This window comes from Euprymna scolopes, chromosome 46 (genome assembly GCF_053919585.1).
Source record: "Euprymna scolopes isolate OS-2025 chromosome 46, ASM5391958v1, whole genome shotgun sequence".
NCBI lineage: Eukaryota > Metazoa > Mollusca > Cephalopoda > Sepiida > Sepiolidae > Euprymna > Euprymna scolopes.
Window position 1 is genome coordinate 88,056,569 of NC_136527.1, and position 15,542 is coordinate 88,072,110.

At 29.0% G+C, this 15,542-nt stretch overlaps 1 protein-coding gene across 2 annotated transcripts in view; it reads left to right on the forward strand.

Moving 5' to 3' along the window:
- The window catches only part of LOC145270652 (uncharacterized), a 151,031-nt gene that overhangs the window by 16,130 nt on the left and 119,359 nt on the right, over positions 1 to 15,542 (forward strand). The gene's annotated exons all lie outside the window — the stretch shown is intronic.

Sequence of the window (15,542 nt, forward strand, 5' to 3'; positions counted from 1 at the left end):
TTATTACATTTTCACCCCAAACAAGGCACATTGCCACTTTGGTGTAGGGCCCAGGGGCAACAACTACTGGGGTACTATGTAGGGATTTGGGCAGCAAGATGTCGGTTCACGTTACACTTGAACTTCTGCACGTCAGTACTGTTGGAGAAGCAGGGACCTGGAATGGAATTCCAGAGTCTAGCGGTTCTGGGGAAGAAACTATGAAAGCAGTTCTTTAGCATGATAAAGAATGTTCGTTTGGGTTCAGCACGTGGAAATAAATGTGTATTTGAAGAGAGCCATAGCTAGCTCATAGTACACACGTTCAGCCTGGGACTGAAACCCCAGATGTGTGCTTCTGTGCAAAGCAAGGAGAAAGAGAATTAAAGGTTTGTGATTTTGCCTTTTATATACTCGGTCATGTGATTGAGAGCTGGCTTGTGATTGGACAAGCCAGAGAGAAATGGATTTCAAATCTCCAAGTCGTGAGAAGTAGCTCCTGCCTGTGATGTAGCAGGTGTGAGCGGCTACAAGTCCATATGATTTCGTATTTCATTTCATAGTTAAATAAAAATGAATCCTCCAATTCCAGCGTCTTGATTTTGAGTAATGAATTTTTTGACTTAATTATCATTTTTTTAAAAAATTTTTATTCTTAAATATGCGGTTTCAAGCAAAAACAATATTACGTACTTAATTGTCATGTCGAAAATAGTAATATATCCAAAAAATTATGAAAATTAATTCAGCAGAACAACTGCTATTGTGTTTTTAATGAAAAAAGTCTATTGCATAGATTTTAATTTAAGTTAATGTTATATATTTTGTGAAACTATTTAAATATTTATTTACAGAAACAAAAAAAACTATGAATGTGTCACATTTTTTACAGTTTTGCAGTTTCAAAAAAGGTGAATGTGCAACAGAAAATATTTAAAAAATGTGAATATTTCGCATCTGTTAAAAACACTAAATTCAAACAACATAATAAGTACGAATAGATTACGCAGGTTGGAATAATAAAATTAACTATATTCGAAAAAACAAACAAAAAACAAAACCTAAATGTTTGAAAAAATATATTAACAAAAAAAATTAGGGTTTTTGAACTTTGAACTTTACAGGTAAATTTGCAAATAACTTTTTTGTTTTAAATTAGTTTATTTTATTTGTTCATCTTTTATCTTCAGTTTCTGATATATAAATTTGAGGTGAGAAAATTATTTTCATTTGAGTAGACATTTCAAAAGGGGGGAGTTAATTTAAAAAAACACGCTTGTTTAGAATATTATATTTAGTTTATTGGAAGGAACATAAAATTTCACACTGAACCTGAAAATATCGTAAAAATTGAACCAATAGAAAAATTTTGATAGATTTTTAAAGTTTAAAAATTGAAAAATATTTAACTCGTAAAATTCAATTGATTTCATTACGTAAAAAACATAGCTGCATGGACGTGCTCAGGCACTTTGTAAACACTATGTTTTTTAAAATAAAAAATAATATTTCTATTATTTTTTAAACAACTTTAATGCTTTATTTTTTATTTATTTATTTTTTTTTTTACACAGTGATCACCACTTATCAAGGCCCGGAAGCCACTCAGGGATAAGGGTTATTGCAAGTACATTACGTTAGTGTGGAGATTTGATGGAGTGTTTACTTAAGGGGGCGGTTCATTAGGAATTTGTTAACATTAGACTTGAAGACATCCAAGTTGTAGTCCGGAGGGAAGCAGGCAGACGGAACAGAGTTCCACAGGCGTGCAGTTCTAAGAAAGAAGCTTTGTTCATGGAATCCGCGTTTTGATTTAGACAGTGAATTCAGCTAGACGGGTGTTTTTCATGAAAGATTGGCGAGGGGGGACCAGGGATTGGAGTTCAGACGAGCACCTGCCATGAAAATAACGATAAAACAAGGATAGGCTCGCAACGTCTCTTCTGTGGGAGAGGGGTTGCAGGGTAGAGAAAAGGGCATCCCCCACTAAGCCACGAAGTCTATTTTGTACTCTGTCAAGGCATGATAGGCTGTTTTTGGCAACTCCTGCCCAGATATGGCAACAGTATTCCATCCTTGGACGTACTTGGCTTTTATATAGATAGAGAATTGCATCAGTAGTGAGATATCTTCTGGAGCGGTAGAAGGATCCCACCATCTTTCCAGCGACCTTGGCAACAGACTTGATGTACGTGTTCCATTTCAGATCAGGAGTAAAGGTCAAACCCAGAAGCTTGTCAAAACATGGGGCCTCACCCAGACGAGAGCCATCCATCACAATTGATGCCAGCTGGGGATTATTTTGGAAGTATATTCCATAAAGAAAATAAACAACCCACTTTAAAAAGAGAAATTACGAGTTTTTTATATTTTATTTGCAGTTTTGTGTTAGGGGTGTCAAAAATTCCCCCCAAATTCTGACACCTTAAAATATAAATACATAAACTTTTTCATCAGTTGTTTTTTTATTTTTTTAATCGCTTATTTTTTTATGTGATTAAAGAATAAAAAAAAATAACTGCAAAAAAAAGTTTACGCATTTTTATATATTTTTATTATAAGTGTCGAAAAAAAAATATAATTGAAAATTGTATCGATTCTGTGCTTCCATACCTCAATTGAGAGACATGTGTGCCAACGCCAACTTCCTTCCTGTCCCTTTTATGCTTTATTAACCTGAGGTTCTGGATATGACCTTAAACTATATCCAGTGGTGAGGCCCCAGCTTGTGGGCTTTGGAGAGTGTGGAGCCACCCTTTAATTGCCATTGCTCCCAGGTCCACTCTGACGCGGAGTGGTAGTAACTGTTTGGGTCCCAACTATGGGTTAACTAGAAACCGACTTGAAAACAACAAATATATTCTATTAAAAAATTTTTCTTCAAAATCTTTGGGTTCAGTATTAAATAACCTGAAAAAGGTTGATATGCCGTAAAACAAAAACAACCATCATTACCCTAAGTCCTCCAATTACAGCATCTGAATTTTTGGACATAATGATCATTTTTTTTTTTTTTGGTGTTTGTTAAATTGTATTCTTAAATACAAATGGTTTTAAGCAAAAACAATATTACGTACTTAATTGTCATGTCGAAAACAGTAATATATCCAAAAATCATGAAAATTAATCAAGCAGAACAATTGCTGTTGTGTTTTGTTGCAATATTTTGGAAGACTAATGGGGTATGATCCCACACAGTCGGACGATACTATTTATAAACGATGCTGCTAAGAACTGACAAATCAAATAAATTCACGTGCTGCTACCAACCAATCAGAAACCAGAATTGCTTCATAAATATTAAATATTAAACCTTTTCTGGAGCAATTTTACATGTTCTTTCCCGGGTTTCGACATGGTAAGAATATGTTGATCTGTGGAACTGTCTACTACAAAGAAGTCACCTACCAGGACTTGTGTGTAACAGCGAACCATCTGAAACTGTTCTGACACTCAAAATGGCTTACACTTCTAGATGTTTTTAGTGAAAATGTCTATCGCTATAGACAACAAATAATCCAGTTATGACACAAGTAATTTAGAACATTTCTTTCAGAATTATGTCCCCTATGTGTATGTGTCTACTTTGTGACATCTAAAAAAAAATGCAGTTTTACCCAATTTTCCATAAAATTTGCTTTTAACTATAAATAACTTTCTACTCTATGAATTTTCATTATGTTTGGATATATTACTATTTTCGACATGACGTAATATTTTTTTTTGCTTAAAATGACATACTTTAAAGAATCGATCTGTCTACTATCGGATCAAGCATCCATTTTTTATTTTTATCGTTTGTTTCAATTTTGTCAAAATGTCTATTACTTTTTGCACATGCGTAAATTCATTCATAGATTTTTTTTTATCTGTCGATAAATGTTAGTGAATGAGACTGGAACGCTAAATATTTTGGTTTAATTTTACCTGATTACATTTTTTAAAAACTTTTGAAAGCAATACGATATATTAGGTACAATATGATATTCAATAAAATCAATCACTACGATATATTAGGTACAATATGATACTCAATAGAGAATTGGCTCTGTAATGAATACAAAATCTGCATGAATCAAACTATAATTTAATAATATAAAATATAAATTTAATAATATAAAATATAAATTTAATAATATAAAATATAAATTTAATAATATAAAATATAAATTTTATAATATAAAATATAAATTTAATAATATAAAATATAAATTTAATAATATAAAATATAAATTTAATAATATAAAATATAAATTTAATGATATAAAATATAAATTTAATGATATAAAATATAAATTTAATAATATGAAACATAAATTTAATAATATAAAATATAAAATATAAATTTAATAATATAAAACATAAATTTAATAATATAAAACATAAATTTAATAATATAAAATATAAATTTAATAATATAAAACATAAATTTAATAATATAAAACATAAATTTAATAATATAAAATATAAATTTAATAATATGAAACATAAATTTAATAATATAAAATATAAAATATAAATTTAATAATATAAAACATAAATTTAATAATATAAAATATAAAATATAAATTTAATAATATAAAACATAAATTTAATAATATAAAATATAAAATATAAATTTAATAATATAAAACATAAATTTAATAATATAAAATATAAAATATAAATTTAATAATATAAAACATAAATTTAATAATATAAAATATAAAACATAAATTTAATAATATAAAATATAAAATATAAATTTAATAATATAAAACATAAATTTAATAATATAAAATATAAAATATAAATTTAATAATATAAAATATATATTTAATAATATAAAACATAAATTTAATAATATAAAACTTAAATTTAATAATATAAAATATAAATTTAATAATATAAAATATAAATTTAATATTATAAAATATAAATTTAATAATATAAAACATAAATTTAATAATATAAAATATAAATTTAATAATATAAAACATAAATTTAATAATATAAAATATAAATTTAATAATATAAAATATAAATTTAATAATATAAAATATAAATTTAATAATATAAAATATAAATTTAATAATATAAAATATAAATTTAATAATATAAAATATAAATTTAATAATATAAAATATAAATTTAATAATATAAAATATAAATTTAATAATATAAAACATAAATTTAATAATATAAAATATAAATTTAATAATATAAAATATAAATTTAATAATATAAAATATAAATTTAATGATATAAAATATAAATTTAATGATATAAAATATAAATTTAATAATATAAAATATAAATTTAATAATATGAAACATAAATTTAATAATATAAAATATAAAATATAAATTTAATAATATAAAACATAAATTTAATAATATAAAACATAAATTTAATAATATAAAATATAAATTTAATAATATAAAACATAAATTTAATAATATAAAACATAAATTTAATAATATAAAATATAAATTTAATAATATGAAACATAAATTTAATAATATAAAATATAAAATATAAATTTAATAATATAAAACATAAATTTAATAATATAAAATATAAAATATAAATTTAATAATATAAAACATAAATTTAATAATATAAAATATAAAATATAAATTTAATAATATAAAACATAAATTTAATAATATAAAATATAAAATATAAATTTAATAATATAAAACATAAATTTAATAATATAAAATATAAAACATAAATTTAATAATATAAAATATAAAATATAAATTTAATAATATAAAACATAAATTTAATAATATAAAATATAAAATATAAATTTAATAATATAAAATATATATTTAATAATATAAAACATAAATTTAATAATATAAAACTTAAATTTAATAATATAAAATATAAATTTAATAATATAAAATATAAATTTAATATTATAAAATATAAATTTAATAATATAAAACATAAATTTAATAATATAAAATATAAATTTAATAATATAAAACATAAATTTAATAATATAAAACATAAATTTAATAATATAAAATATAAATTTAATAATATAAAATATAAATTTAATAATATAAAATATAAATTTAATAATATAAAATATAAATTTAATAATATAAAATATAAATTTAATAATATAAAATATAAATTTAATAATATAAAATATAAATTTAATAATATAAAACATAAATTTAATAATATAAAATATAAATTTAATAATATAAAAACAGAAGCATAAAACCATTTAAAAATTTTTTTTTTTTTTCGTAAATCTGGAATCTGTACTTTACTAGACTACCCGTGACCCGTTGGGTCAGTATGTTATATTTTCTATGGAATTAATGTATGAGCATGAATTTCTACTGTACACTCTTTAACCCTTATCCTTGAGTGGCCTCTTGGCCTTGATAATGAGTTGATACCTATGAAAAAAAAAAGAAAAAGTCCAATGTGAACAAGTTCTAATTGAATCGTCCCCCTAAATAATCCAAGTTTCAAAATTCCCACTGTTTACTATGCTAAAATCACAATGACTAATGTATACCTATTAACCCTTATCCTCGAGTGGCCTCTTGGCCTTGATAATGTGGTGACACCCTTGTAAAAAAAAAAAAAGAAAATAGGTTTTTTTTTTTTACATAACAGAAACATTTCTATGAAAGTATGTTAAAATGAAAAAATCACGGACAGATCACTCAAACATGAAAAATAAAAATCCTCCCTATTCGTGTAAAATTACCTATTTTTCCGAATAATCGCTTAAAAATAAAAAATTAAACATGATTTTCCTATGAATCGAACGCCGACGAAAGTCATTTAGCAGCAAAAATGCACATGAGCCTACCGATGAGAAATATAAGCATGAAAAACCCATATTGGAATCCTTCAACCAAGTTATAGAAACTTAAAATCGCAAAAAAAAAAAAAAATAATTAATAAAACCTAAAGCAAAAAATAAAACCTAAATAAATAAAATAAAATAAAACTAATATTGAAACAGGTTAGCAAATGTGTCAACAAATTCACCGTTCTCACACAACTATTTTGTATCTAGAAATGTAAACAAAAATAAAAAAAGGAAGGAAGGAAAAGGGACGGATAGATAGTAGTAGTAGTAGTAGTAGTAGTAGTAGTCTTGGCTTTACTGCAATTGTTCTAATGTTTTTCAACGGGTTAAAGTTGTTTAGTTGTAAGAAAATAGCGACAGTATAGTTGTAATAAAGAATAGTTGCAAAACACCCCCACTCTTTCCATGTTAAATAATAATTTTGAAATAATAACGTTAATATTTCAGTGCACAGGTCAAAATCTGCAAAAGAAGCGATTTGTGTTTATTTGTTTACGTTGTTATGGGTTAATGTTTATGCACACATACGCAACCAGATGTTGTAAACTGGAAAGTGGGTTACATCACTCGTTACAAGGTCATTTGAGCTTTATAATTATATAGATTATTAAACGTTAAACACTAAAAAACAGTATTTAAAAGATTATAGGTTGTGTGCATTTTTTTTATCAAAAGAAGTCAATTTTATTTCGTTTCACTTTCATTTAGTTCGGTTTTTACATAAACACAAGTCACCTAACCCAAAGATAACCCTCGGATACTGTTTGTTGATTTAACATTTTCACCCCAAACAAAGCGCAGTGCCACTTGGATGTAGGGGGCTACTATCTGGGACATAAGTTGCAAGGATACTAGGTAGGGAGTTGAGCAGCAAGATGTCTGCTTACATTGCACTTGAACTCCTGCATGTCAGTACAGTTGGGAAAGCAGGAACCTGGAAGGGAATTCCGAAGTCTAGCAAATCTGGGAAAGAAACTATTAGAGTAGAAAGCTTTCGTACTTTACTGTCTAGGGGTGGGACTTTGCTTCTTGTCAGGGGTATTTACGTTGAGGGGTAGTTCGCTAGAGCATTCACCATTAAACTACTTGTAAAACAAGCAGAGGGATGCAACATTTCAGTGATGAGACAGAGGTTGGAGTTTGGTTGATAGTGCAGGACATACTAGGTTGGTAACTCTCTTTTGAACTCTGTCCAGAAGTGAGAGATTAGTAGCAGACGCACCAGCACAAATATGACAACTTGGTGAATGGTGGCCTTGTAGAGGTACAGGATACTTTCAGGCATAAGTAACTTTCTAGCATGGTAGAGAGAGCCTACCTTCTTTGCAGCAAAGTAAAAAAAAACCCTCAAAAAACGCATTAATATGTGAACCATGAAAAGCAACATGTATTGATTCGTTCTAAACGGTACAAATGTTTAGAAATCAGTGGAGGGTTGTTACAAAATCTTACCGAAAATTCTGTTTTATGATGTTCACATTTTTATCACTTTATTTGCTTAAAACTCTAAAAATATATAATGTATGTTATTATTTACTAATTCATTTGAAAGTATATTAATTTCTGAACAAAACGGTGGCATTTTGAAGACTTAAAATGCTTTGGTTTTTAAAATATGACTATTTTAGCAGAAACCCCTTGAAATCTGTGATTATCCAAAGCATTTTAACGGCGATGTGTATTGTTACTATGATCTCCGGCCCCCCCAAAAAATGAAACATAAAAAAATAACCCAAAAAACGCAAAGTTTTTTGATCTGGAAAAGAAAAGGGAATTCTCCCTGCAACGCGCTACCTACAACATTGCGTATTTCACAATGGGGGCCTCGCTCGTGTATGTCAGCCCTAAAATAGGTACGCACAAGAAAAAGTTAATTTTGTTTTCAAGTTTCCGATTCGATTTTTAATCTGTGATTATCTGAAGCATTTTAACAGCCATGTGTATTGCTATGGAGTGTTCTTTTCATTAATTGTTGAACTGAAGCTTGAGTTTGAGCTTAATCTTTTAAAGGATTAATTACATCCAATCCTAGGCAATCCAAGCTATGATCAGCTATTTATTAAAAACAACTTATTAATATTTGCTATGAAACGCATCATGTATTGATGTTTTTATTTAATGTTTAAGCAACACCTGTCTTTTTGATCAGTTCTTTTAATATTCCTTGTTTCTTATAAATGTGAATCATGTTTCTTATAAATGTGAATCATGTTTCTTATAAATGTGTAATCACGTTGACAAACCGGTTTCCACTGGATCACCGAAGTTAAGCAACGTCGAACCTGGTCAGTACTAAATGGGTGACCATTTGGGATTTCCAGGTGCTGTATGTGCTCTCCGCTTATCTCGGTATTGTTTCCAGTCCTCCTGTTCTTCTCCTTGCCACTGGACTCAAACAGTGCTGATTCAGGAGAGGTGTGGTTGGGGATTGTGAAACCCCTGCCTCACAATTGCATGCGCAACTGCCTTTACAAGGGGTATCCTTTGTCTCTCGAGACTGAACGGAGGTTTCGTGTTAATGTGTATTGGATTAAAAATTAAATTTACACAGGACAAATCGAAAAAATCTGATCTTAAAAAATAGTCTTTATCCCTTATAGATAAATAAGAATTTTTACAGGGAAATATTCTAAGTTACACATGCCTAGTGTTACATAAAATATTTCCCTGTAAAAATTCTTCTATTTTTATCTATAACAGAAAAAATATCAAAATTTGCATCATGTATTGCATTGATGTTTTTATTTAATGTTTAAGCAACATGTGTCTTTTTGATGTTTCTTATAAATCTTAACAATAGAGTAAAGAGAATCTTGTGAATATTTTTACAATTTGTGGAATAGTACTTTTCATTAAATTTATACAGGACTAATCGAAAAAATTTGATCTTAAAAATAGTCTTTATTCCTTATAGATAAATAAGAATTTTTACAAGGAAATATTCTAAGTTACACCGGCCGGTGTTACATAAAAATATTTCCCTGCAAAAATTCTTCTTATAACAGAAAAATGTCTATTTTTCTGTTCGTTAAGCCCGAATATCAGTTGACATGATATTTTAAACAAACACAGACAGAATTTGATGAACGACATTATCATTAATACTGTTCTATTTTTTTTGCTTATTTTAGCCCCCCGGGCAAATTAATCCTCATAATATATAATGCCGGCTAACGGGTCCTGCTAGTATATAATAATCAATAGAGGATTGATTCTATAATAATACATATGCAATCTGCATAAATTAAAATATCATGTTTAAGTGTATTGTATGACCGGGCAATGCCGGCTAACAGGTCCTGCTAGTATATAATAATCAATAGAGGATTGATTCTATAACATCACATACGCAATCTGCATAAATTACAATATCATGTTTAAATGTATTGTACGACCGGGCAATGCTGGCTAACGGGTCCTGCTAGTATATAATAATCAATAGAGGATTGATTCTATAACATCACATACGCAATCAGCATAAATTAAAGTATCATGTTTAAGTGTATTGTACGACCGGGCAACGCCGGTTAACAGGTCCTGCTAGTATATAATAATCAATAGAGGATTGATTCTGTAATAATACATACGCAATCTGCATAAATTAAAATATCATTTTTAAACATATTGTACGACCGGGCAATGCCGGCTAACGGGTCCTGCTAGTATATAATAATCAATAGAGGATTGATTCTATAATAATACATAACGCAATCAGCATAAATTACAATATCACGTTTAAGCATATTGTACGACCGGGCAATGCCGGCTAACGGTTCCTGCTAGTATATAATAATCAATAGAGGATTGAGTCTATAATAATACATACGCAATCTGCATAAATTAAAATATCATTTTTAAATATATTGTACGACCGGGCAATGCCGGCTAACAGTTCCTGCTAGTATATAATAATCAATAGAGGATTGAGTCTATAATAATACATACGCAATCTGCATAAATTAAAATATCATTTTTAAACATATTGTACGACGGGGCAATGCCGGCTAACGGTTCCTGCTAGTATATAATAATCAATAGAGGATTGATTCTATAATAATACATACGCAATCTGCATAAATTAAAATATCATTTTTAAACATATTGTACGACCGGGCAATGCCGGCTAACGGTTCCTGCTAGTATATAATAATCAATAGAGGATTGAGTCTATAATAATACATACGCAATCTGCATAAATTAAAATATCATTTTTAAACATATTGTACGACCGGGCAATGCCGGCTAACGGGTCCTGCTAGTATATAATAATCAATAGAGGATTGAGTCTATAATAATACATACGCAATCTGCATAAATTAAAATACCATTTTTAAACATATTGTACGACCGGGCAATGCCGGCTAACGGTTCCTGCTAGTATATAATAATCAATAGAGGATTGAGTCTATAATAATACATACGCAATCTGCATGAATTAAAATATCATTTTTAAACATATTGTACGACCGGGCAATGCCGGCTAACGGTTCCTGCTAGTATATAATAATCAATAGAGGATTGAGTCTATAATAATACATACGCAATCTGCATAAATTAAAATATCATTTTTAAACATATTGTACGACCGGGCAATGCCGGCTAACGGTTCCTGCTAGTATATAATAATCAATAGAGGATTGAGTCTATAATAATACATACGCAATCTGCATAAATTAAAATATCATTTTTAAACATATTGTACGACCGGGCAATGCCGGCTAACGGGTCCTGCTAGTATATAATAATCAATAGAGGATTGAGTCTATAATAATACATACGCAATCTGCATAAATTAAAATATCATTTTTAAACATATTGTACGACCGGGCAATGCCGGCTAACGGGTCCTGCTAGTATATAATAATCAATAGAGGATTGAGTCTATAATAATACATACGCAATCTGCATAAATTAAAATATCATTTTTAAACATATTGTACGACCGGGCAATGCCGGCTAACGGTTCCTGCTAGTATATAATAATCAATAGAGGATTGAGTCTATAATAATACATACGCAATCTGCATAAATTAAAATATCATTTTTAAACATATTGTACGACCGGGCAATGCCGGCTAACGGTTCCTGCTAGTATATAATAATCAATAGAGGATTGAGTCTATAATAATACATACGCAATCTGCATAAATTAAAATATCATTTTTAAACATATTGTACGACCGGGCAATGCCGGCTAACGGTTCCTGCTAGTATATAATAATCAATAGAGGATTGAGTCTATAATAATACATACGCAAACTGCATAAATTAAAATATCATTTTTAAACATATTGTACGACCGGGCAATGCCGGCTAACGGGTCCTGCTAGTATATAATAATCAATAGAGGATTGATTCTATAATAATACATACGCAATCTGCATAAATTAAAATATCATTTTTAAGCATATTGTACGACCGGGCAATGCCGGCTAACGGTTCCTGCTAGTATATAATAATCAATAGAGGATTGATTCTATAATAATACATACGCAATCTGCATAAATTAAAATATCATTTTTAAGCATATTGTACGACCGGGCAATGCCGGCTAACGGTTCCTGCTAGTATATAATAATCAATAGAGGATTGATTCTATAATAATACATACGCAATCTGCATAAATTAAAATATCATTTTTAAACATATTGTACGACCGGGCAATGCCGGCTAACGGTTCCTGCTAGTATATAATAATCAATAGAGGATTGATTCTATAATAATACATACGCAATCTGCATAAATTAAAATATCATTTTTAAGCATATTGTACGACCGGGCAATGCCGGCTAACGGTTCCTGCTAGTATATAATAATCAATAGAGGATTGATTCTATAATAATACATATGCAATCTGCATAAATTAAAATATCATGTTTAAGCATATTGTACGACGGGGCAATGCCGGCTAACGGGTCCTGCTAGTATATAATAATCAATAGAGGATTGATTCTATAATAATACATACGCAATCTGCATAAATTAAAATATCATGTTTAAGCATATTGTACGACCGAGCAATGCCGGCTAACGGGTCCTGCTAGTATATAATAATCAATAGAGGATTGATTCTATAATAATACATATGCAATCTGCATAAATTAAAATATAATGTTTAAGCATATTGTACGACCGGGCAATGCCGGCTAACGGGTCCTGCTAGTATATAATAATCAATAGAGGATTGATTCTATAATAATACATATGCAATCTGCATAAATTAAAATATCATGTTTAAGCATATTGTACGACCGGGCAATGCCGGCTAACGGGTCCTGCTAGTATATAATAATCAATAGAGGATTGATTCTATAATAATACATATGCAATCTGCATAAATTAAAATATCATGTTTAAGCATATTGTACGACCGGGCAACGCCGGCTAACGGGTCCTGCTAGTATATAATAATCAATAGAGGATTGATTCTATAATAATACATAGGCAATCTGCATAAATTAAAATATCATGTTTAAGCATATTGTACGACCGGGCAATGCCGGCTAACGGGTCCTGCTAGTATATAATAATCAATAGAGGATTGATTCTATAATAATACATACGCAATCTGCATAAATTAAAATATCATGTTTAAGCATATTGTACGACTGGGCAATGCCGGCTAACGGGTCCTGCTAGTATATAATAATCAATAGAGGATTGATTCTATAATAATACATATGCAATCTGCATAAATTAAAATATCATTTTTGAACGTATTGTACGACCGGGCAATGCCGGCTAACAGGTCCTGCTAGTATATAATAATCAATAGAAGATTGATTCTATAATAATACATACGCAATCTGCATAAATTAAAATATCATTTTTGAACGTATTGTACAACCGGGCAATGCCGGCTAACGGGTCCTGATAGTATATAATAATCAATAGAGGATTGATTCTATAATAATACATACGCAATCTGCATAAATGACAATATAATTTTTGAACGTATTGTACGACCGGGCAATGCCGGCTAACGTGTCCTGCTAGTATATAATAATCAATAGAGGATTGAGTCTATAATAATACATACGCAATCTGCATAAATTAAAATATCATTTTTGAACGTATTGTACGACCGGGCAATGCCGGCTAACGTGTCCTGCTAGTATATAATAATCAATAGAGGATTGATTCTATAATAATACATACGCAATCTGCATAAATTACAATATCATGTTTAAACGTATTGTACGACTGGGCAATGCCGGCTAACGGGTTCTGCTAGTATATAATAATCAATAGAGGATTGATTCTATAATAATACATACGCAATCTGCATAAATTACAATATCATGTTTAAACGTATTGTACGACCGGGCAATGCCGGCTAACGGGTCCTGCTAGTATATAATAATCAATAGAGGATTGATTCTATAATAATACATACGCAATCTGCATAAATTAAAATATCATTTTTGAACGTATTGTACGACCGGGCAATGCCGGCTAACAGGTTCTGCTAGTATATAATAATCAATAGAGGATTGATTCTATAATAATACATACGCAATCTGCATAAATTACAATATCATGTTTAAACGTATTGTACGACCAGGCAATGCCGGCTAAAGGGTCCTGCTAGTATATAATAATCAATAGAGGATTGATTCTATAATAATACATACGCAATCTGCATAAATTAAAATATCATTTTTGAACGTATTGTACGACCGGGCAATGCCGGCTAACGGGTCCTGCTAGTATATAATAATCAATAGAGGATTGATTCTATAATAATACATATGCAATCTACATAAATTACAATATCATGTTTAAACGTATTGTACGACCGGGCAATGCCGGCTAACAGGTCCTGCTAGTATATAATAATCAATAGAGGATTGATTCTATAATAATACATATGCAATCTACATAAATTAAAATATTATGTTTAAGCATATTGTACGACCAGGCAATGCCGGCTAACGGGTTCTGCTAGTATATAATAATCAATAGAGGATTGATTCTATAATAATACATAAGCAATCTGCATAAATTAAAATATCATTTTTGAACGTATTGTACGACCGGGCAATGCCGGCTAACGGGTCCTGCTAGTATATAATAATCAATAGAGGATTGATTCTATAATAATACATACGCAATCTACATAAATTAAAATATCATGTTTAAACGTATTGTACGACCGGGCAATGCCGGCTAACGGGTCCTGCTAGTATATAATAATCAATAGAGGATTGAGTCTATAATAATACATACACAATCTGCATAAATTAAAATATCATTTTTGAACGTATTGTACGACCGGGCAATGCCGGCTAACGGGTCCTGCTAGTATATAATAATCAATAGAGGATTGATTCTATAATAATACATACGCAATCTGCATAAATTAAAATATCATTTTTGAACGTATTGTACGACCGGGCAATGCCGGCTAACGGGTCCTGCTAGTATATAATAATCAATAGAGGATTGATTCTATAATAATACATACGCAATCTACATAAATTAAAATATCATGTTTAAACGTATTGTACGACCGGGCAATGCCGGCTAACGGGTCCTGCTAGTATATAATAATCAAAGAATTGATTCTATAATAATACACACGCAATCTACATAAATTGAAATGTCATGTTTAAGTTTATTGTACGACCAGGCAATGCTGGGTGGCCAGATAGTTTGCTATGAAACACATCATGTATTGTATTAATATTTTATTTAATGTTTAAGCAATATGTGTCGTTTTGATCTGTTCTTT